Source organism: Antechinus flavipes, chromosome 4, assembly GCF_016432865.1.
Source record: "Antechinus flavipes isolate AdamAnt ecotype Samford, QLD, Australia chromosome 4, AdamAnt_v2, whole genome shotgun sequence".
NCBI classification, from domain to species: domain Eukaryota; kingdom Metazoa; phylum Chordata; class Mammalia; order Dasyuromorphia; family Dasyuridae; genus Antechinus; species Antechinus flavipes.
The window spans coordinates 250973272-250997610 of NC_067401.1; the positions used below are offsets into that span (position 1 = coordinate 250973272).

The 24339-nt window shown below is 33.8% G+C and overlaps 1 pseudogene; it reads left to right on the forward strand.

Annotated features, from left to right (window-relative positions):
- Positions 1 to 2089: 2089 nt before the first annotated feature.
- Positions 2090 to 24339, forward strand: part of LOC127561490 (aspartate aminotransferase, mitochondrial-like) — a 57043-nt pseudogene continuing 34793 nt past the window's right edge.

A 24339-nucleotide genomic window follows, 5' to 3' on the forward strand; every position in this document is an offset into this window, starting at 1 on the left:
TTCAGAATTCCGAAACTTGTTTTTAGTATAATTTCCCTCTGAAAATAGGGTTAATAAACTTGAAAAAAAATCCAAGCCACTTTGATCTTTTAAAAAACTAGAATTAACAGAAAGAAGTGATTGTCTGAAAAATAAATAAATTGAATCTGAGCAAATATGGCTGAGTATCAAGCTACAAAAAGTAGAAAATGTGATAAATTTGAATATCATTTACCAGTTATGGTGTATTATCCTGGGGATAACTTTCTTTGATTTCTTTGCTAATACTTCATTTAAGATTTTTGCATCAATGTTCATTAGGGAAATTTGCTTATTGTTTTTTTTTTTTTTTTACTTTCTCTGTTTTTATCCTTCCTGGTTTAGGTAGCAGCATCATATCTGTGTCATAAAAAGGAATTTGGTAGGATTTCTTCTTTTGCTATTTTCCCAAATGTTTTGCAAAACATTGGAAATGATTATTCCTTAACATATGTTTTTTCTAACTTTATTTTAAGATCTTTTTTTTTTTAAATTCTTCTAAGTGAGCCTTGTGAGACGGGGACCAACTCATATTGTCTTTTGGGACTTCATCTGGAGATGATTTGCCTTTAGGATTTTGTTTGTAGTCATTTCTCTTTCTCCATAAAAGTTATCTAGGCTAAGAGGCCTTTTTTGGTTTTTTGCTCAATTTTTTAAAGATTCACATCTGTTCTAAGGACAAAGGGAAGATTGTTCGAAGCTTCCTCTACAGGTGACAGTACCTTTATGCTGCCCTGGACCAGTGTTACTGACTTTCTTCCTATGCTGTGTGGGTGTGGTCAAATCCCAACTTATTCTGTGGTTTAAAAGCTTCCTATTTGCCTTTTGTATTTGCTTTGGATGTCTCACAGCTAATCTCTTGATCCACTGGCTTTCACCAAAAACAGAGTAGCCAATGCTGCTGTATTTTGACTGATCCTCCTGGTAGATTTTCTGTTGCATGGATGCCACACTGCCTTCTGTCCCTATGCTGACTCTATGATCAACCACCTCCTGCTATACTCGATCAAAACTTATGAAGGTCTTTCAAAAATATGTCCTGCTGTAAATTTATTGCACTCCAAATATTTGTGGATTCTGTCATTCCAAAACCAGTTCAGAGGCTTAATCTGCTGTTGATCTGAGGAATGCTAGGAAAATCTTAGATTAAAGACCTGTCTACTCGCTATCATCTTGGTTATTCTATTGCTATATTTTAATCAAGTAACATCCAACAATTTTCAGTCACTTTTTAGCCAATGTAAGATGAATATTCAGTTGTATTTATCTCCCTGTGTTGCAATTTAAAGGTCACTTTATCACTTGCAATTTAAGCATCAATATGAAGATATAAGCTACAGTATTTTATTGATTTCAATGATTTGGTGCTATAAGAGACCATGAAAATAATTTAATTACTATCCTTCACTTTACAAATAAGAAAATCATGGCCAAGAAATTTTAAGTGGTTTTCTAATGATTTGTAATCATCATTGTAATATTATATCATGTACTATGTACCAGATAGCATGTTAAGTGCTTAAGAAATATTGTCTCAATTGATACTCATGAAAGCTATTTGATGTAGATATTATTATTAGTTCTATTTGAGAAATAGAGGCAAAGCTTGTTATTTACCCAGTGTATAGGTAGAGTGTACAGTCAGATTTGAACTCATCCTTTTGACTTCATACACAAGATTTAGTTAGAAGATTAGAGCTTGATATCTTCTCATGTTCTTTGACTCCAAATTTTGTGTTGTTTTCAATATGCAAAATTTTCTCCTGTGTTTTATTGTGTTTATGCACCTAAATGAATAAGAAGATCTTTGCGAAATAAAATGGTAAGAAGTTCCTAACCAGTGTTTCTCTGGGTACAGTATAGGAACTGTGGGGGCAGGGAGAGGTGCAGGGGATAGAGCATCAGTCCTGAAATCAGGAGAATCCAAGTTCAAATGCAACTTCAAACACTTACAACTTACTAGATGTGTGATCCCCAGCAAGTCACTTAACCCCAATTATCTCTCAACCCCATCCGCCCAAGAAAATAGGAACTGTGAAATTGCCTAGGCCTGGTCAGGTTGCTAAGGGCAATGGCTGTTGAGAAACTCTCCCAGACAGGACTAACTAATTCCTTGTCTGTGAGACTGAATAAGAGGTTACTCCTCTTTCTTTCATCTATGAAAGTTTCTGCACTGTTTCCATTGACTCAGTAAGTAGGCCAGACATTGCAGCCAAGAGTTCTCCATGGACTATGATTTTCATGCCAACAGGACAGACTGTTCTTGATGACTCTCTGTGTGGTAGTAATGTTTCTAACAATTTAGGGTCAGAAAGAAGTGGTGGTTCATTCAAGGCAACAGGATAAATTATTCACAAGAGAATGAGCAGTGAAGGCCAAAGGCAGAAGATAGGTCAAAAATCTCTAAAGGCAGGTTGATAATGCAGATCTGAGAGAAAAATAGGCAAGTATATTCTATCAGGTTTGGGTCAAATAAAGCAGATGTCTAAAGCATTTTAAACACCAAAGTTTAAAACATATTTTCATTTTTGTTCTTAAACTTTCTACTTTAGATTCCACTTCTATAAAATCTCTTCCTCTTTTACTGCTTTTATAGTCAATCTCCCTATATCAGAGCACAATCATCCCTTTCATGGACTTTTGCTTCAAGTCTTCCTTCTCTTCCATAACTCATTTACACAGCTACCTAGATTATCTTCCTAATACATACATTTAAACAAGATACATTTCTGCTCAAAAATTTATATAAGTTCTATATCAGCTCTAGGATGAAATTTTGACTTTTCAGTGTGACATGTAAGACTGAAAAAAATCGACTCCTTCCTACTTTTAAAATCTTAAATCATAGTAGTTTCTTTGTCCATTCAATAAAATTACTTCATTGTCCGTTCAAAAAATTCAACATTACAGCTCTTGAACTTTGTATAGACTGTATCCCTTTTCTGATATGTAGTTCTTCATCTCCACCTCTGAAAATTCATAGCTTTCTTTGAGATTTAGTTAATTTTCTTTTTTTGTGATGAATTCTCTTTCTGAAAATACTTATACTTATTTATTTGTGAGCATATTCTATCAATCACCACAAAACAAACTGCTTCTTGAAGGCAGGAGCAGTTTCCTTTTCTCTTTCTTTCCCTAATGGCTAGGGGAAGCTAGTTTATTCAGTGAATTGAATCCTGGATCGAGAATCAGGAGATCTAAGTTAAAATGTTACCTTGATAATTTATTAATTCTATGACCCTGGAGAAGTCACTTAATCCTCGTTTACCTTAATTCCTTGAAGAAGAAAATAGCAAACATTTTCAGTATCTTTGCCAAGAAATGAACATACCATGAACAGCATGATGTGTGGCATCACAATTGGAAAGGACCTTAGTAGTTATCAAGTTCAACCCTTAACAGATGCAAAAAATCCTCTTTGGAACATCTGAAAAATGTGAGCATCCATTTTGTACTTGAAGAATTTTAAGCAGGTGTTTAGTGTCTCATTACATGATTTACGCTAGTAAAGGATAGAGCTTATTGCTAAGAAATTAGTTTTATTGGATTAAAATCTTCCTACTTGTACCATTCGCTCATTAGTCCTAATTCTTTCTACTAGAGAGAGTTAAACCAAGTGTGTCTTCCATCTCTTACATATGATAGTGTACACTTCAGACATATTTGATAAGTGCAGAGGTGGAATATGTTATTTTAACTTTAATTAATTAATTTTTTAAAAAATTTTTATTTAATAATTACTTAATATTGACAGAATCCATGCCAGGGTAATTTTTTTTTTTTTACAACATTATCCTTTGCACTCGTTTCTGTTCCAATTTTTTTCCTCTCCCTCCTTCCACCCCCTCCCCTAGATGGCAAGCAGTCCTTTATATGTTGGATATGTTGCAGTATATCCTAGATACAATATATGTTTGCAGAACCGAACAGTTCTCTTGTTGCATAGGGAGAATTGGATTCAGAAGGTATAAATAACCCGGGAAGAAAAACAAAAATGCAGATAGTCCACATTCGTTTCCCACTGTTCTTTCTTTGGGTGTAGCTGCTTTTGTCCGTCATTTATCAATTGAAACTCAGTTAGGTCTCTTTGTCAAAGAAATCCACTTCCATCAAAATATGTCCTCATACAATATCGTTGTCGAAGTGTATAATGATCTCCTGGTTCTGCTCATTTCACTTAGCATCAGTTCATGTAAGTCTCGCCAGTCCTCTCTGTATTCATCCTGCTGGTCATTTCTTACAGAACAATAATATTCCATAACATTCATATACCACAATTTACCCAGCCATTCTCCAATTGATGGGCATCCATTCATTTTCCAGTTTCTAGCCACTACAAATAGGGCTGCTACAAACATTTTGGCACATACAGGTCCCTTTCCCTTCTTTAGCATTTCTTTGGGATATAAGCCCAATAGAAATACTGCTGGATCAAAGGGTATGCACAATTTGATAATTTTTTGGGCATAATTCCAGATTGCTCTCCGGAATGGTTGGATTCATTCACAACTCCACCAACAATGCATTAATGTCCCAGTTTTCCCGCATCCCCTCCAACATTCATCATTATTTTTTCCTGTCATCTTAGCCAATCTGACAGGTGTGTAGTGGTATCTCAGAGTTGTCTTAATTTGCATTGCTCTGATCAATAATGATTTGGAACACTCTTTCATATGAGTGGTAATACTTTCAATTTCATCCTCTGAAAATTGTCTGTTCATATCCTTTGACCATTTATCAATTGGAGAATGGCTTGATTTCTTATAAATTTGAGTCAGTTCTCTATATATTTTGGAAATGAGGCCTTTATCAGAACCTTTAACTGTGAAGATGTTTTCCCAGTTTGTTGCTTCCCTTCTAATCTTGTTTGCATTAGTTTTGTTTGTACAAAGGCTTTTTAATTTGATGTAATCAAAATTTTTTATTTTGTGATCAGTAATGGTCTCTAGTTCATCTTTGGTCACAAATTTCTTTCTCCTCCACAAGTCTGAGAGATAAACTATTCTATGTTCCTCTAATTTATTTATAATCTCGTTCTTTATGCCTAGGTCATGGACCCATTTTGATCTTATCTTGGTATATGGTGTTAAGTGTGGGTCCATGCCTAATTTCTGCCATATTAATTTCCAATTATCCCAGCAGTTTTTATCAAATAATGAATTCTTTTCCCAGAAGTTAGGGGCTTTGGGTTTGTCAAACACTAGATTGCTATAGTTGACTATTCTGTCTTGTGAACCTAACCTTTTCCACTGATCCACTAATCTATTTCTTAGCCAATACCAAATGGTTTTGGTGACTGCTGCTTTATAATATAATTTTAGATCAGGTACAGCTAGGCCACCTTCATTTGATTTTTTTTTCATTAATTCCCTTGAGATTCTCGACTTTTTATTGTTCCATATGAATTTTGTTACTATTTTTTCTAGATCATTAAAATATTTTCTTGGAAGTCTGATTGGTATAGCACTAAATAAATAGATTAGTTTAGGGAGTATTGTCACCTTTATAATGTTCGCTCGGCCGATCCAAGAGCACTTAATATTTTTCCAATTATTTAAGTCTGACTTTATTTGTGTGGAGACTTTTTTATAATTTTGCTCATATAATTCCTGACTTTCCTTTGGTAGATAGATTCCCAAATATTTTATGGTATCAACAGTTATTCTGAATGGAATTTCTCTTTGTATCTCTTGCTGTTGGGTTTTGTTGGTGATGTATAAAAATGCTGAGGATTTATGGGGATTTATTTTGTAGCCAGCTACTTTGCTAAAATTATGAATTATTTCTAATAGCTTTTTAGTAGAATCTCTGGGGTTCTCTAGGTATACCATCATATCATCTGCAAAGAGTGATAGTTTGGTTTCTTCATTGCCTACTCTAATTCCTTTAATATCTTTCTCGACTCTTATTGCCGAGGCTAGTGTTTCTAATACGATATTAAATAATAATGGTGATAGTGGGCAACCTTGCTTCACTCCAGATCTTACTGGGAAAGGTTCCAGTTTTTCCCCATTGCATATGATGCTTACTGATGGTTTTAAATATATGCTCCTGACTATTTTAAGGAAAAGTCCATTTATTCCTATGCTCTCAAGTGTTTTTATTAGGAATGGATGTTGGATTTTATCAAATGCTTTTTCTGCATCTATTGAGATGATCATATGGTTTTTGTTTGTTTGGTTATTGATATAGTCAATTATGCTAATAGTTTTCCTAATATTGAACCAGCCCTGCATTCCTGGTATAAATCCTACTTGGTCATAGTGTATTATCCTGGTGATGATTTTCTGTAATCTTTTTGCTAATATTTTATTTAAGATTTTAGCATCAATATTCATTAGGGAGATTGGTCTATAATTTTCTTTCTCTGTTTTCAGCCTACCTGGTTTAGGTATCAGTACCATGTCTGTGTCATAAAAGGAGTTTGGTAGGACTCCTTCAATCCCTATTTTTTCAAATAGTTTATTTAGCATTGGAGTTAATTGTTCTTTAAATGTTTGGTAGAATTCACATGTAAATCCATCTGGTCCTGGGGATTTTTTCTTAGGGAGTTGATTGATAGTTTGTTCTATTTCTTTTTCTGAGATGGGACTGTTTAGGATATTTACTTCTTCCTCTGTTAGTTTGGGCAAGCTATATTTTTGGAGGTATTTTTCTATTTCATTTAAGTTGTCGAATTTATTGGCATAAAGTTGGGCAAAGTAACTCCTAATTATTGCTCTAATTTCCTCTTTGTTAGTGGCGAGTTCTCCCTTTTCATTTTTAAGACTAACAATTTGATTTTCCTCTTTCCTTTTTTTAATCAGAAATACTAAGGGTTTGCCTATTTTGTTGGTTTTTTCATAGAACCAACTCTTAGTTTTATTAATTAATTCAATAGTTTTTTTTTTTTTAACTTTCAATTTTATTGATCTCTCCTCTTATTTTTCGAATTTCAAGTTTAGTATTTGACTGGGGGTTTTAATTTGTTCCTTTTCTAGCATTTTTAGTTGCAAACCCAATTCATTGACCTTCTCTTTCTCTATTTTATACAAATAGGCCTGTAGAGATATGAAATTTCCCCTTATCACCGCTTTGGCTGCATCCCATACATTTTGGTATGATGTCTCATTATTATCGTTTTCTTGGGTGAAGTTATTAATTATGTCTATGATTTGCTGTTTCACCCAATCATTCTTTAGTATGAGATTATTTAGTTTCCAATTATTTTTTGGTCTACTTCCCCCTGGCTTTTTATTGAATGTAATTCTCATTGCATTGTGGTCTGAAAAGGATGCATTTACTATTTCTGCCTTACTGCATTTGAGTTTGAGGTTTTTATGTCCTAATATATGGTCAATTTTTGTATAGGTTCCATGAACTGCTGAAAAGAAAGTGTATTCCTTTCTGTCTCCATTACATTTTCTCCAGAGATCTATCATATCTAACTTTTCTAGTATTCTATTTACCTCTTTGACTTCTTTCTTATTTATTTTGTGGTTTGATTTATCTAATTCTGAGAATGCAAGGTTAAGATTTCCCACTATTATAGTTTTACTGTCTATTTCTTCTTGCAGCTCTCTTAATTTCTCTTTTAAGAATTTAGATGCTACACCACTTGGTGCATATATGTTTAATATAGATAGTGCTTCATTATCCATGCTACCCTTTAGCAAGATATAGTGCCCTTCCTTATCTCTTTTAATTAGATCAATTTTTGCTTTAGCTTGATCTGAGATCAGGATGGCTATCCCTGCTTTTTTGACTTCACCTGAAGCATAGTAGATTTTGCTCCAACCTTTTACCTTTAACCTGCATGTATCTCCCCACTTCAGGTGTGTTTCCTGTAAACAACATATTGTAGGATTCTGGCTTTTAATCCATTCTGCTAACCGCTTCCTCTTTATGGGGGAGTTTACCCCGTTCACATTTATGGTTAGAATGACCAATTCTGTATTACTTGCCATCTTGTTAACACCGGTTTATGTTTTTCTCCCTTCTTTTCCCTTTCCCCCCTTCCCAGTATTAAGCTTGTGAGCACCACTTGCTTCTCACAGCTCTCCCTTTTTAGTATCCCTCCCCCTGCCTTAAAGTTCCTCCCCCTATCTTACTCCTTTCCCTCCCAGTTTCCGTATTCCCTTCCACTTAGCTTATTCCTTCCCTTTTCACTTTTCCCTTCTCACTTTTCAATGAGGTGGGAGAAGTTTCACCATAGATTGAATATGTCTTAAGATTTTTCACTTAAAGCCAATTCTGAAGGCAGTAAGATACCCACTATATTCATCCCCCTCCATTCTTTCTCTCAGATATAATAGGTTTCCTATGCCTCTTCATGAGATGTACTACCCCCACTTTACCCTTTTTCTGGTACAATGTCCTTTCCACATCAATTTCTAGAACAAGGTATAGATGTATTCTTTATACATCTATATAGTCGAAATATAGTTCCCAAGATTAATCTTTACCTTTTTAGATTTCTCTTGAGTTCTATATTTGTAGATCAAACTTTTTGTTAAGTTCTGGCTTTTTCATCAGAAATAGATGAAATTCGCTTACTTCATTGAAAGTCCATCTTCTTCTTTGGAAAAAGATGCTCATTCTCGCTGGGTAAGTTATTTTTGGTTGCATACCAAGTTCCTTAGCCTTTCGGAATATCATATTCCAGGCCCTTCGATCCTTTAATGTGGATGCTGCCAGATCCTGGGTGACCCTTATTGTGGCTCCTTGATACTTGAATGGGGTTTTTCTAGCCGCTTGCAATATTTTTTCCTTCGTCTGAGGGTTCTGGCATTTGGCCACTATATTCCTTGGTGTTTTGATTTTAGGATCTCTTTCAGTGGGTGATCGATGAATCATTTCAATGTTTATTTTTTCCTCTGTTCCTATGACTTCTGGGCAGTTCTCTTTGATAATTTCCTGGAAAATAGTGTCCAGGCTCTTTTTTTCATCATGTTTTTCTGGAAGTCCAATGATTCTCAGATTGTCTCTCCTGGATCTATTTTCCAGGTCTGTTGTCTTCCCCAGAAGGTATTTCACATTCTTTTCCATTGTTTGATTTTTTTGGATTTGCTTGACTGATTCTTCTTGTCTCCTCGAGTCATTCAATTCCAATTGTTCAATTCTGATTTTCAGTGAAGTATTTTCTTCACTCACTTTTTTAAAATCTTTTTCTAATTGTCCCATTGAGTCCTTTTGTTTTGTGGAATTTTTTTCCATTTCGCAAATTTTGTTTTCCAGTTCACCAATCCTATTTTTCAAGGATTTTACTTCTTTATCCACTCTCTCTTTAACTGACTTCTCCAGGCTCTTTTGCCAAGCCTCCCTCTCCTTTTCCCATTTTTCTTCTAGCTCCCTTGTGAGAGCCTTTTTAATTACTTCTATGAGGTTCATCTGTGCTGAGGAACAGATGATCTCCTCCTTTGGGGATTCACCCGGGGACTGTGTTTTTAGTATCCTCAGGATTTAGAGTCTGCTCTCTATCTGTATAGAAGCTGTCAAGGGTTAATGTCCTCTTCAGTTTCTTGCTCATTCTAATAATCAAAGACAGACTAGCAAAGAAAAACAGAAAAAAACTGGAGTCTTTCTTTGGGGGAGGGCCTGGGTGTGTTACTGAGCTTCCTCTACAGACTGTGGGGTGCAGCAGTGAGGCACTAGCCCTACTGTGCTGCGCCTGCGCTCTGAGATCCCAGAGTGTGCTGAATCACTGTGGGGAGAGAAGGGGGGGGGGGGGCGGCCAGGTCCCAAGAGACTCCAGCTATTTGGGGTTGTATTCTTCACCCCTGGTGTTTTTAGCTTCTCTGCTGGGCTGCTGATTTGCTGCAGGAGCAAAGTATCTAATCCTGTAGTGAAGCTCTCCCCGCAGAGACGGCTGCGATCACTCCCCACCCCCTCTCCAGTCTGCTCCCGTGCTCTCACTGCCACTGCCTGCCGCCTGCGCCCGATCTAAAACCGTCCCAGCCCTCCAGTAAAGACAGACCTTTCTTGGCGAATCTCAAGGATGGCTTCTCTTGGTAACTATTTGTGGGTTTTTTTTCAGTCAAGCATTAATTCAGAGGCTTGTAATGAAATGGATAATGAGAGAAAGCGTGGAGCTACACAATTGTGTGCCTCCTCTCCACCATCTTAACCGGAAGTGATTAATTAATTTTAAGGAAGTATTTAACATTATATTTTCCCAGTTACATGTAAAAAGCATTTTAAGCATATTTTTAAACATTTTGAGTTCCAAATTATTTTTGTTTTTCCCTCTCCTCTTCCACTCACTGAGAATGCAAGCAATTCATTATAGACTTGCAAAATATTCCACATTAGCTAAGTTATGAAAGAAAACAGAGTTAAAAAAAAAGAAAGAATAAAGAAAACTTCAAGAAAAATAAACAATGTAAACAATATGCTTCAATCTGTATTCAGACACAATCAGTTCTTGCTCTGGTAATGGATAATACTTATTATTATATCCTTCAAAATTGTCTTGGACCTTTGTATTACTGAAAATAGCTAAGTGATTTACAACTAATCATTTTACAATATTTCTGTTAATTTGGATGTAGTACACTGCACTTAGTACCAGGTAATGGAAGTATTTCCAGATTTTTCTGAGAACAACCTGCTCATCATTTCTGTACAGTGCAATAGTATACCATAATAATTACATAGCACAAGAAGATACTGGAAAAAAGGTGGAGTACTTCAGAAAACTTTTGACTCTCCAAATTTCCTCCACAGAAATAGAAAGAACATTGTCTCAGAGGGAACTCAGCTTAAAGCAATTGTTCTTCTTAAATCTAAGAAGACCTCATGTAAGACCTTAATTCTTAGGGAAGATGTTTGGCATTAGTGAAGTACAAAAACAAATAGACCAACTCTGCAGAATCAATAAACAACAAGCCTTAAGGGTAGCTGGGGTTAGGAGGCAATCTTACCTTAAAAACTTTCATTTTACTATGAGACTATGTGGTAGCTTGATGGCAGAATAGGAGAACATTAAACGGCCTTCTTTCCATTGTCAAGGCACATTAAGCACATCTGTACTGACCAAAGGTGACCAGGGCTGGACTGCTGCTGCCAGTGGGGAGAAGCTAGCACAAACCTCTTGACAGTAGTAATAGAGGAGCAGAGACTCTGCTGGTTATGGACACCATTTTGGCTCTCCAAATTTCCTCCACAGAAATAGAAAGAGCGTTGTCTCAGAGGGAACCCAGCTTAAAGCAGAGTTCCTGATTTCAGTTTTGGAAGAGAGAACAAGTGTAATTTGCAGCCACCTGAGAAACTGAATGCAGTTTTAAGATCAGCATTATATGTTATATTTTGTGACTAATACATATCCCTTTTGTAGAAAATATATAATAGATTTATGGACTTCTCAATAATTTAAAATCTTTAGAAATATTTATCTCACTTTTGAAGCATATTTTCAAACATCTTTTTTATCTTTCACATCAGATATTTTAAATATCAAGGAATATATTGACTTATTTGGGATGAGGCTTTTTGTAGAATATAGAGGGCAGAACTTTGGAGAAGTATACTTGAAACAAGTATACTTGAAACAAGGTGTTAACTCAGTGGAATTGATGAGATGATAGTTCTCTAGCACTTAGGGTGATGTAATGGTTCTCTAAATTCACACATAATCAGTATTCTGTAATGATGTAATTACAATAAGGTATATAAGAACCAACAAGGACTGGACGATAGGCATTCTATCTTTGACTATCCTTCTGGTGGCCCTCCTGACTCCTGCACTATAGGGGAGACTGACAGACTGCTGGAAGAAACTGGGAATAGTCAATCAGACTGAGTGAGACCGCTGGAAGAGACTATGGAGAGAATGGGTCAGACTATGACAGACACAGATTGTGTAAGAGACAATAAAGACTTTGTACTCCATTCTTGTCCATTCTCATGGTGTCTATCCTGCTGAGACCAAAGCCCTTCCAGAAGACTTTCAGAAAGCTAGACTGAACATTACTGTAGAATATTTTTATATCTTTATCATCTGCATCTGATATTGATAAAGAAGCAATTTTTTCACGTGAGTTTTTGCTCACAAAATCATGGTAGCCAAAACCATGTGGTATTGGCTAATAAACAGACTAGTTGATCAGTGGAATAGGTTAGATTCAAAGGACAAAAGAGTCAATAACTTTAACAATCTAGTGTTTGACAAATCCAAAGACCTCAGCTTTGAGGATAAGAATTCATTATTTGACAAAAATTGCTGGAAAAATTGGAAATTAGTATAGCAGAAACTAGGCATTGACCCACACTTAACACCATACACCAATATAAGGTCAAAATGAGTTCATGACTTAGGCATAAAGGATGAGATTATAAATAAATTAGAAGAACATAGGATAGTTTATCTCTCAGACCTGTGGAAGGAGAAGGAATTTATGACCAAAGAAGAACAAGAGAACATTATTGATCACAAAATAGAAAATTTTGATTATATCAAATTGAAAAGTTTTTGCACAAACAAAACTAATGCAAAAAAAGATTACAAGGGAAGGAATAAACTGGGAAAACATTTTTACAGTCAAAGGTTTTGATAAAGGCCTCATTTCCAAAATATATAGAAAATTGACTCTAATTTATAAGAAATCAAGTCATTCTCCAATTGATAAATGGTCAAAGGATATGAACAGACAATTCTCAGATGAAGAAATTGAAACTACTTCTAGCCATATGAAAAAAATGTTCCAAGTCATTATTAATCAGAGGAATGCAAATTAAGACATCTCTGAGATACTACTATACACCTATCAGATTGGCTACAATGACAGGGAAAGATAATGCGGAATGTTGGAGGGGATGTGAGAAAACTGGGACACTGATGCATTATTGGTGGAATTGTGAATACATCTAGCCATTCTGGAGAGCGATTTGGAACTATGCTCAAAAAGTTATCAAACTGTGCATACCCTTTGATCCAGCAATGTTACTACTGGGCTTATATCCCAAAGAGATCTTAAAGAAAGGAAAGGGGCCTGTGTGTGCAAGAATGTTTGTGGCAGGTCTCTTCATAGTGACCAGAAACTGGAAACTGAGTGGATGTCCATCAATTGGAGAATGGCTGAATAAATTGTGGTATATAAATATTATGGAATATTATTGTTCTGTAAGAAATGACCAACAAACTGTGCATACCCTTTGATCCAGCAGTGCCATTACTGGGCTTATACCCCAAAGAGATATTAAAAAAGGGAAAGGGACCTGTATGTGCCAAAATGTTTGTGGCAGCCCTATTTGTAGTGGCTAGAAACTGGAAAATGAATGAATGCCCATCACTATATAGAATTCCCAATCCCTTTATTTTTGTCCACCTGCATTTTTTTTTCCTTCACAGGTTAATTGTACACTATTTCAAAGTCTGATTCTTTTTGTACAGAAAAATAACTGTAAGGATATGTATACATATATTGTATTTAATATATACTTTAACATATTTAACATGTATTGGTCAACCTGCCATCTGGGGGAAGGGGCGGGGGAAAGAGGGGAAAAATTGGAACAAAAGGTTTTGCAATTATCAATGCTGAAAAATCACTCATGCATATATCTTGTAAATAAAAAGCTATAATAATAATAATAAAAGAATGTTCCATCAACTCAGGATGGATATAAATTTTAAACCCTGCCCCCAAAAATATTTTGCTATATGAAGAAAAAAAATATTTCAGTGGAATATAGGTTGGCCACACCATTATGGATTCATTCCTGATCAAATATTGCAGTATGTCTCTTAGGTGACAGAAAAATAATTGGAATAGGGACATGATCTATTATTTCACCAATCTATATATTTTCTATATGATAACTATATATCTATGTTATCTATATGATAACTACTCAATTTGAAAACTCCCTTTATCAGTGCAGTTTAGCACCTTCTCTAAAATGTATAATCTTAGAGAGTTGTTTATCTTCTTTTCCTGTAGCTACTATGTATTGCAAAGGTTCATTATATTTGGCATTTTGTAAGTTTATAATTAAAAGAAAATTAATTCAAAAAGAAAAAAAATCATGGCAGCTTTGAGTTTGATAGGATCTGGGAAACAATTTAGTCAAATCAGTACCTGATCAATAATGCCTTGTACTATATCATTTACAAATCTCTACACAACCTTGATATGAAAAGTACTGAAGTATTTGAAGTGGAATACACTAAATTATTAGATAATTCAATTTCACTTGCTTATAGCTCTAATTCCTAGAAAATATTTTCCTTATATCTATTTGAAATAGTCTTCGCTACAACTTTTGCATCTGGGACCAAGGAAAACAAATATAATCCCTTTCCCACAATATAGGAAAGGACCACAATGTGGTTATTTAACTTCTCGAATTCAAGATTTTATGTCATCTGTAATTTTTTCCCTGTCCAAATTAACATTCCCAGTTCTTCAAGTTATCATCACTTGGTCTGATATTCAAGGCTTTTGAGAGTTACCATTGCACTCCTCTTGATGCTCCAGAACTCTAGAACTGGAAAAAACAAACAAACAAACAACAAAGAAACCAAACAAATTTGATTGGCCAAGATGATAGTAGATGTTTGATATTACCAGGAAGCCATGGAACAATCTTTATAGCAAATATCTCTGATAAAGACCTCACTTCTCAAATATATAGATAACTGAGTTAAATTTATAAGAATACATGCCACTGTCCAATTGTTAAATGATCAAAGGTTATGAACAGGCAGTTTCCAGATGAAGAAAACAGAAATACCAATAGAAATGTGAAGACGTGCTCTAAATCATTTGATTAGAAAAATGAAAATTAAAATAACTCATACCTCACACCATTGACCCCCAAAAAGAGAGATCATGATAAATTTTCAAAGAATTAAATGTAGATGGCATCTACCCCCTTGAACATTGATAGCTTCATTGTTCTAGGTCAATGGAGGTTTCAGAGACACTTGCTAAAAAGATTGTTTCCTAATTTTGACCTTGTCATGGTATATGGTTTATAGTTAGTTCATGTCTTATTGTTTTCTTAGCAGTTTTTGTCAAAAAGGGATTTCTTATCCCAAGCAAGGGACACTGTGTTTATCAAATATTCGGTTATTATGATCATTGACTCAGTGTCTTGGGTAGCAAGTCTATTCCACTAATCCACCACTTTGTTTTTTAGCCAGTATCAGATAGTTTTTATGATTACTTCTATATAACATAGTTTGAGATATGATATTGCTATCTCGACATATTTTATTTTTTTTCCATCAGTTCCATGGATATTCTTGATGATTTGTTCTTTCCAGAAGAATCATGTCATTTTTTTTTACCTCTATCAGACAGTAATTTTGATAGTTAGATTGGTATGGCACTAAAAAAGTTAATCAGTTTAAATAGTTATATTGTTAGCAGTTATTTTAAATGGAATTTCTCTTTTATCTCTTGACCTGGACTTTGTTGATTTTATAAAAATGCTGATGATTTATGTTGATTTGCCTTATATCTTGCAACTTTCCTAAAGTTGTTAATTATTTCAAGTAATCTTTAGTTGATGCTCTAAGATTCTCTAAGTATACTATATTATCTTCAAAGAATGATAGTTTCATTTTCTCACTGTCTAGGCTAATTTCTTTTATTTCGTTGTCTTCTCTTGTTGATAGAGTTAAGATTTCTAAAACAATATTGACTAAAAGTGGTTATAATTGGCATCCTTGCTGCACTCCTGATCTTACTGGGAAGGTTTCTAGCTTATTTCCAATTCAGATGATGCTTGATGGTAGTTTTAAATAGACTTTGCCTATTATTTCAACCAAACCTCATTTATTCCTATGCTCTCCAGTATTTTCATAGGTATGAGTGCTGTACTTTGTGAAAATCTTTTCCAGCACATATTGAGACAGTCGTATGTTTTATGTTGGTTTCCTTATTGATGGTTTTTGTAAATATTGAACTAACTCTGCATTCCTGATATAAATCCCATCTTGCCATAGTGTATAACTCTTATGACATGTTGCTGTAATTATGTGAGCTAGCATTTTGTTAAAAAAATATTTGCACCAATATTCATTAGGGAAATTACTCTTGAATTTTCTTTTTCTGTTTCACCTATTACTGCTTTAGAAATCAGCACTATATTTGTGTCATAAAAGAAGTTTGGTAGGCCTCTTTATTTGCCTGTTTTTCCCAATAAGTATTAAAATTAATTGTTCTTTAAATGTTTGGTAGAATTCACTCATCAATCCATATGGCTCTGGGAATTTTTGTCTAGGGAAATCATTAATGGTTTTTTCAGTTTCTTTTTCCTAATATGAGGTTACTTAGGATTTTTAGTTTTTGATTTGTTAACTTAAGTAACTTACATTTTATAAATAATAATTTTCACTCTAATTATTAGATTTATGGACATGTAAGTGGGCAAAATGTTTCCTGATGATTGCTTTAACTTCCCCTTCATTTAGTGGTAATTTTACCTTCATTTTTGATACTGGATATTTGATTTTCTTCCTTTTTGAAATCCAATTAACCAATGGCTTATCTATCCAATTGTTTTGTTTTTATCCTTCTCATAAGATCAACTCCAAAATTTATTTAATAGTTTAATAATTTGTTTTTATACTTTCAGTTGTAAACTCATCATTCATTTTCAGGATTTCTAATTTTATGATCAATTGAGGATTTTTTATTTTTCCTTTCCAAGTTTTAAATCTAATTCATTGATCAGTCCTTTTTCCATTTAGTAGATATAGGAATTTGCTGGGGGAAAAATTTCCCTAAGTGCTGCTTTGGCTGCCTCCAATAGATTTTGGTATGTTGTCTTATTCTGGTTATTCTCTTTAAGATGGTTGTTGAGAGTTTTTAGGAATTTCTTTAAAACAGTTATTCTTTAGGATTAGATTATAGTTTATAATGAATTTTTAATCTTTCCACTGTTCATTGTTGAAGGTAATTTCTATTGCATATTCATTTTTAAAGAATACATTAAATATTTCTTTCTTTCAACCTTTGATTCTCATTGATCAAAGAAGAAATATTTATTAAGCAATTACCATGTGGCAGGCACTGTACTAAATGCTTGAGATACAAAAAGAGGCAATGGTTCCTGCCATCAAGAAACTTATAATGTATTGAGGAGGGGAAATTTACAATCTAATCCAAAATTCTTTCTACTGTAAAACACTGAATCTTTAGACTGATGTAGTATTTTCTTTAAAAAAAAAATTAATTTTTTAAATACACATTGATTTGTGAATCATGTTGGGAAAGAAAAATCAGAGCAATAGGAAAAAATCATGAGAGAGAGAAAAAAAAAAACAGGATCAAATAAGTAAACATAGCATATGTTGATTTACATTTTCTGTCCAATGACATTTTCTGTCCAAAGTCTATTGGGACTGCTTTGGGTCACTGAACCACTGAGAAAAACCAAGTCTTTCATAGTTAGTTGATCATCATTCATTCTTGCTGTTATTGTGTACAATGTATTCATGGTTCTGATTGTTTAGTTCAGCATCAGTTCATGTAAGCTTTTCCAAGCCTTTATAAAATCAGCTTATCATTTTTTATAGAACGATAATATTCCATTACTTTCATTTACCACAAGGTGGTCAGCTATTCTCCAATTGATGGGTATTCTCTCCTTTTCCAATTCTTTGCTATCATGAAGAGAGTTGTTAACAGCCGTTATTGCACATGTGGGGTCCTTTTCTCTTCACTGTGATTTCCTTGGGATACAGGATCTAGTAATGGCACTGCTGGGTCAAAGGATATGCACAGTTTGATAGCACTTTGGGGATAGTCCCACATTGCTCTCCAGAAAAGTTGGATTATTTCACAACACCATCAACAAAGCATTAGTTCCCCAGTTTTCCTACAACTCCTCCAACATTTATCTTTTCCTGTCATCTTAGCTGATCTGTGAGATGTGAGGTGATATTTCAGAGTTGTTTTAATTTGCATTGCTGTAATCAATAATAATTTAGAGCATTTTTATATAACTATAGATGGCTTTGATTCATTTATCTGAAAATTGCCTGTTCATATCTTTTGACTATTTATTACTTGGGAATGACTTGTATTCTTATAAATTTAACACACTTTTTTACATATTTTAGAAATAAAACCTTTATCAGAAATACTGGCTGTAAAGATATTTTCCCAGCTTTCTACTTTCCTTTTAATCTTGTTTCTGTTGGTTTTGTTTGTGAAAAAGTTTTTAATTTAGTGGAATCAAAGTTGTTTTTTTTTTTAACCTTTCATAATGATCTCTAGTTCTTTTTTGGTCATAAATTCCTCCCTTCTCTAAAGTGATGAGTGAATTTCCCCTTCTTTTCCTAATTTGTTTATGCTATCATCCTTTATGTCCAAATCCTATCCATTTCAATGTTATTTGGGGATAGGATGTGAGATGTAGGTCTATGTAGAGTTTCTAACATATTATTTTCCAGGTTTCCCAGCAATTTTTTCAAATACTGAGTTCTTATTCTAGAAGCTAGAGTTTGGAGGATTATTAAATAATAGATTGCTACAAGCATGATTATTGTGTTGTGTGTATTGAATCTATTCCATTGAATCACCATTTTATTTCTTAGCCAGTACCAAATATTTTGATTATTGATGTTTTATAATATTATTTTATGTTGGTACTACTAAGCCACCATCTTTTGTAATTTTTTTTTTCATTAAATCCCTCAATATTCTTGATCTTTTGTACTTCCAGACAGATTTGTTATTGGTTTTTTCAAGTTTAAAAAATAATGTTTTGGCAGTTTGACTGGTATGACACTGAAAAAGTAAAGCAATTTAAGCAGAATAGTCATTTTTATTATATTAGCTTGGCCTAACAATGAACAATTGATATTTTTCCAATTATTTAAATCTGACTTTATTTGTGTGAGAAGTGTTTTGTAAGTGTGTTCATACAGTTTTTTGGGTTTGTCTTAGCAACTAGACACCAAAGTATTTTATTTTGGATACAATTTTATTTTATTTATTTTTAATTTAGCTTTTTATTTTTAAAATATATACATGGATAATTTTTGATACTCACCCCACACAAAATCCTGTGTTCTATTTTTCCCTCCCTATCCTGCAAAGTACTCAAATGATCTAATATATATTAAACATGTGCAATTCTTTATACATATTTCCAAAAATATCATGCTGCACAAGAAAAATCAGATCCAAAAGGGGGAAAAAAGAGAAAGAAAACGAAATGCAAGCAAACAAAAATGAAAAGAGCGAAAATACTATATTGTTGTCCACATTCACTTTGCAGTGTCCTCTCTAGGTGCAGATGGCTTTCTTCATCACAAGCACATTGGAATCAGTCTGAATGACCTCATTGTTTTTTGTTTGTTTGTTTGTTTGTTTTGTTTTGTTTTGTTTTTATTTTTGTTTTTGTTTTGTTGTTGTTGTTGTTGTTGTGCACTCCAATATCTTTTCATTATTTTTATTTTTATTTTTTTAAGTAACTTTTTATTGATAGAACCCATGCCAGGGTAATTTTTTACAGCATTATCCCTTGCATTCACTTCTATTCCGATTTTCCCCCTCCCTCCATCCACCCCCTCCCCCAGATAGCAAGCAGTTCTTTACCTGTTGAATAGGTTACAGTATATCCTAGATACAATATATGTGTGCAGAACCGAACAGTTTTCTTGTTGCACAGGGAGAATTGATGAATGACCTCATTATTGATGAGAACTATTTCCATCAGAATTACTAATCATATAATCTTGCTGTTGCTTTGTATAATTAGGCCTCTTGAAATCATTGTGCTGATCAATTTTAAAAAACAATAATATACCATCACATTCATACACCATAACTTGTTCAGCCATTCTCCAATTGATAGGCATGCACTCAGTTTCTACTTTCTTATTACTACAAAAAGAGCTGCTACAAATCTTTTTGCACATGTGGGTCTCTTTACCTTCTTTATGATTACTATAAGATATAAGCTCAGGAGAAATGATGAGGTAAAAATGATGGGGCTAGTGGTAGTGAAGAGATGTGGGAACTGGGGTGGGGAATCCCCTCTAGTTCAGTGCAGGTCCAACATAAAAGAGTTCACAAACCAGAAAAGTCTGTATGGTGAAAGGGAATTTTATTGTTCACTAACAAGCCAGCCTGTTGGGAAGATAGGCTTCTTAGTGGCAACAAATCCTGTCAGGGAAATAACAAAGGTTAACACTGAGAAGAAATATCTTCACAGTGGTCAAGAGTCCTGGTAGGCAGCTTTGCTAAGAAGAGAGCTTCCTTGGCAAAACATAATCCTGTTTCAGACTTCTGCAAAGAATTGGATTTCAGAGTTGTCTTTCATTAGCAATCTGAGGCTTGGGCCTCCATTCAAAATTGAATGAGATTCCTTCAATGTTGTCAATGCCCAGGGCTTAGATTTCCAATTGAAAAGAAATTACTTATCTTGAAGTTTTGATGCACTCAATATTAGGCCAAGTTCTCCAAATGAATAAAATTGCTTAACTGGAAATTTTAAGGCTTTCCCCCAGAGTGTGGGAATTCCCTGAAGGGGATCCGGGCCACCCCCAAAAGATCTGTTTCAATGGAGGGTGATTTGACCAAGATCTCTGATTAAATGAAGCCACTTCAGAAGGGCTTATCTGGGAATGGTATACTTTCCCATAGGGAGTATCCAGATCCCTCCAAAGGTTACATCATTTTTTTCCACCAAAAGATCTCAGTTTACATCAGAAACATTGCTGGATGAAAAGGCATGCAGTTTGAGAATATTTCCAAATTGCTCTTCAGAATGGTTAAATCACTTCACAACTCAACCAACAAAGTATTAGTGTTCCTGTTATCCCACATCCCCTGCAACATTCATCACTATCTTTTCTTGTCATCTTAGCTAATCTGACAGGTGTGTAGTGGTACCTCAGAGTTATATTAATTTGAATTTCTATGATCAATAATGATTTAGAGAACCTTTTCATATGACTAGAAATGGTTTTAATTTCTTCATCGGAAAATTGCCTGTACAAATCCTCTGACATTTTATCAATTGGAGAATGGCTTGAATTCAATTCTCTATATATTTTAGAAATAGAGTCTTTATCAGAATACTTGAATTTAAATTTTTCCCAGTTTATTGCTTCCCTTTGAATTTTGCCTGGATTGGTTTTGTTTGTACAAATATGTTTAACTTAATATAATCCAAATCATCCATTGTGCATTAAAAAATGTACTCAGGTTCTGTTTTAACCACAAATTCCTTCCTTCTCCACAGATATGGCAGGTAAACTATCCTTTGTTCTTTTAATTTTTTTTATAATGTCACTCTTTGTGTATTAATCATGAACTTGGTATAAGATGTTAAGTGTGGGTTAATGCCTAGTTTCTGCCCATACTAATTTCCAATTTTCTCAGCATTTTTTGTCAAAAATAAGTTCTTATCCCAAAAGCCAGGGTCTTTGGGTTTGCAAACACTAGATTATTATAGTCTTTGACTATTTTATCCTGTGAACTTAACTTATTGCATTCATCTACTACACTATTAGTCAGTACTAAATGGTTTTGATAACTGCTGCTTTATAATATAGTTTTAGTTCTCATATAGTTATGCCACTTTCATTTGCATTTTGTTTCATTAATCCTCATGAGATTCTTGATGGATTTTGTTATTATTTTTTGTAGCTCTGTGAAGTAATTTCTTGAGAGTTTGATGATGAATAATTATGAATCATTTGATTAATGAATAAGTAGATTAATTTAGGTAGTATTGTCATTTTTATTATATCAAGTCAGCCTACTCATGAGCACTTGATATCTTTCCTAGAGATTAGTTCTGACTTTATTTGTGTGGAAAGTGTTTTGTAATTGTGTTCATATAGTTCTTGACTTTACATTGGGGGTGGGGTGAGATTTCCAAATATTTTATATTATCTACAATAATTTTTTTTTCCTATGGCAATTGGGGTTAAGTGACTTGCCCATGGACACATAGATAGGGATTATTAAGTGTATGATGCTGAACTCAGATCTTCCTGACTTGAGGGCCAGTGCTCTATCCATTGTGCCATCTAGCTGCCTCATATACAGTAATGTTAAATAGAATTTTTCTTTTTACCTCTTGCTAATGGTATTTAACTTTAATATTAAGGGAAAGCTGATGATTTGTATGAGTTTTTTTTTTTTTTAAATATCCTGCAACTTTGCTAAAACTGAGAATTGTTTCTCCAGTAGGCTTTTTGATGATTTTCTAGGATTCTCTAAATAGATCATCATATCTCCAAAGAGTGATGGTTTTATTTCCTCATTGCCTATTCTACTTCCTTAATTTCTTTTTCTTTTTTTTTTTTATTCCTAAAACCAACATTTCTAGTACAATGTTGAATAATAGTGGTGATAATGGTCATCTTTGTTTATTCCTGATCGTATCAGAATGTGTCCAGCTTCTCTCCATTACAAACAATGCTTGCTATAGGTTTTAGACACTGCCCTTTATCCCTATGCTCTCTATTGTTTTTAATATTGAATGGTTGCTGTATTTTGCCAAAACCCATTTCTGCATCTATTGAGATTATCATATTATTTCTGTTTGTTTTGTAATTGATATGGTCAATTAGGGCCATAGTTTTCCTGATATTGAACCAGTCTTACATTTCTGATATAAATAAATCCCACTTGCTCATTGTGTATTATTATCCTGCTAAGTTGCATAATCTCTTTGTCCATATTATTTTTTTTTTTAGGTTTTGCATCAATATTCATTAAAGAAATTGGTCTGTAATTTTCTTTCTTTAATTTGGCTCTTACTTGGTTGGGTAATAATGACATATTTGTGTCATAGAAGGAATTTGGCAATACTCTATTTTTACAAATCATTTACAAAGTACTGATATTAATTGTTCTTTAAATGTTTGGTAGAATTCACTTCTGAATTCATCTTGCCCTGAAATTTTTTTCTTAGAGAGATCATTAATGACTCATTCAATTTCCTTTCTAAAATAGGACTATTAAAGTAATTTATTTTCTCTTCTGTTAACCTGAGCAATTTGTAATTTTGTGAATATGTATCCGTTTCATTGTGTTGTAAAATTTTCTGCCATCCAGTTGGGCAAAATAAATCCTAATAATTGTTTTAATTTCTTTTTCATTGATGGCAAATTCATCCCTTTCATTTTTGATGCTGATGATTGAACTCCTCTGGCTGCGTTCCATAGGTTTTAGTATGTTGTCTCATAATTTTCATTCTCTTGGGTGAAATTATGGATTTTTTCCTTGATTTGTTGCTTGACCTTCTCACTTTTTAGAATTAGATTATTTAATTTTCCATTGAGTTTTAGTCTATCTTTCCCTGCTATTTTATTGAATACAATTTTTATGCGATTGTGTTCTAAAAAATTAAGTATTTAGTATTTCTGCTTTTCTGCATTTGATTGTGAGTTTTTATGCCCTAATATATAATCAGTTTTTGTGTAGGTGCCATGTATTACTGAGAAAAAGTTGTATTTTTATCTGTTCCTATTCAATCTTCTTCAGAGAATAGGTACCCTTCCTAGTTTCTTTCTTGTTTATTTTGTGATTACATTTGTTTGATTCTGAGATGAATGTTGAGGTTCCCCGACAAGAATATGTTTTCTGTATATTTCTTTTTGTAATTGACTTGAAATCTTCTCTAGGAATTTGCCTGCTTTACCACTTGGTTCGTACACATTTAGTGTCATTATTACTTCATTATTTACAGTATCCTTTATCTTTATCTCTTTTAATAAGATCTATTTTTGTTTTTGCTTTAACTGAGATCAGAATTGGTATATCTGCTTTTCTTAATTCAGTTGAAACATAAACAATTTTGTTCCAGCCTTTTATTTTTATTATTTCTGTATCTCTCTGTGTCAAATGTTTTTCTTGTTAACAGCATTTTGTAGGATACTGTTTTTTTTTTTTTAATCCACTGTGCTATTCACTTTCATTTTATGGAAGAGTTCATCCCATTCAATTCAGAGTTATAATTACCAGCTTTGCATTTTTTTCTTCATCCTGTTTTCTGCCCTGTGTAAACATTTGTTCTCTTTCCACCCAGTCTTTAGTAGTGTTTTTTTTTTTTTAACTGCCCCACTCACTACCTTATCTCCTATCACCCTTCCCCCTTCTCTTGGTAATGTTTTTGTTTTTTTTTAACTCACTCCACCCACTACTCTATCTTCTATCAACTTTTCCCCCATTCTCTTATCTTTCCTTTAGTGTTTCTGCCCTCCCTTCAGTCCTGTTTCTCTCTTTTCTTTCTTCTTTCTCCTCCTACTTATTTATAAAATTAGAACAATTTCTATACCCAACTTAATGAATAAGTTATTACCTATTAAAGCCAAAACTGATGAAATCAAGGCTCAGACAATGCTCATCCCTCTTTCTTCTTTCC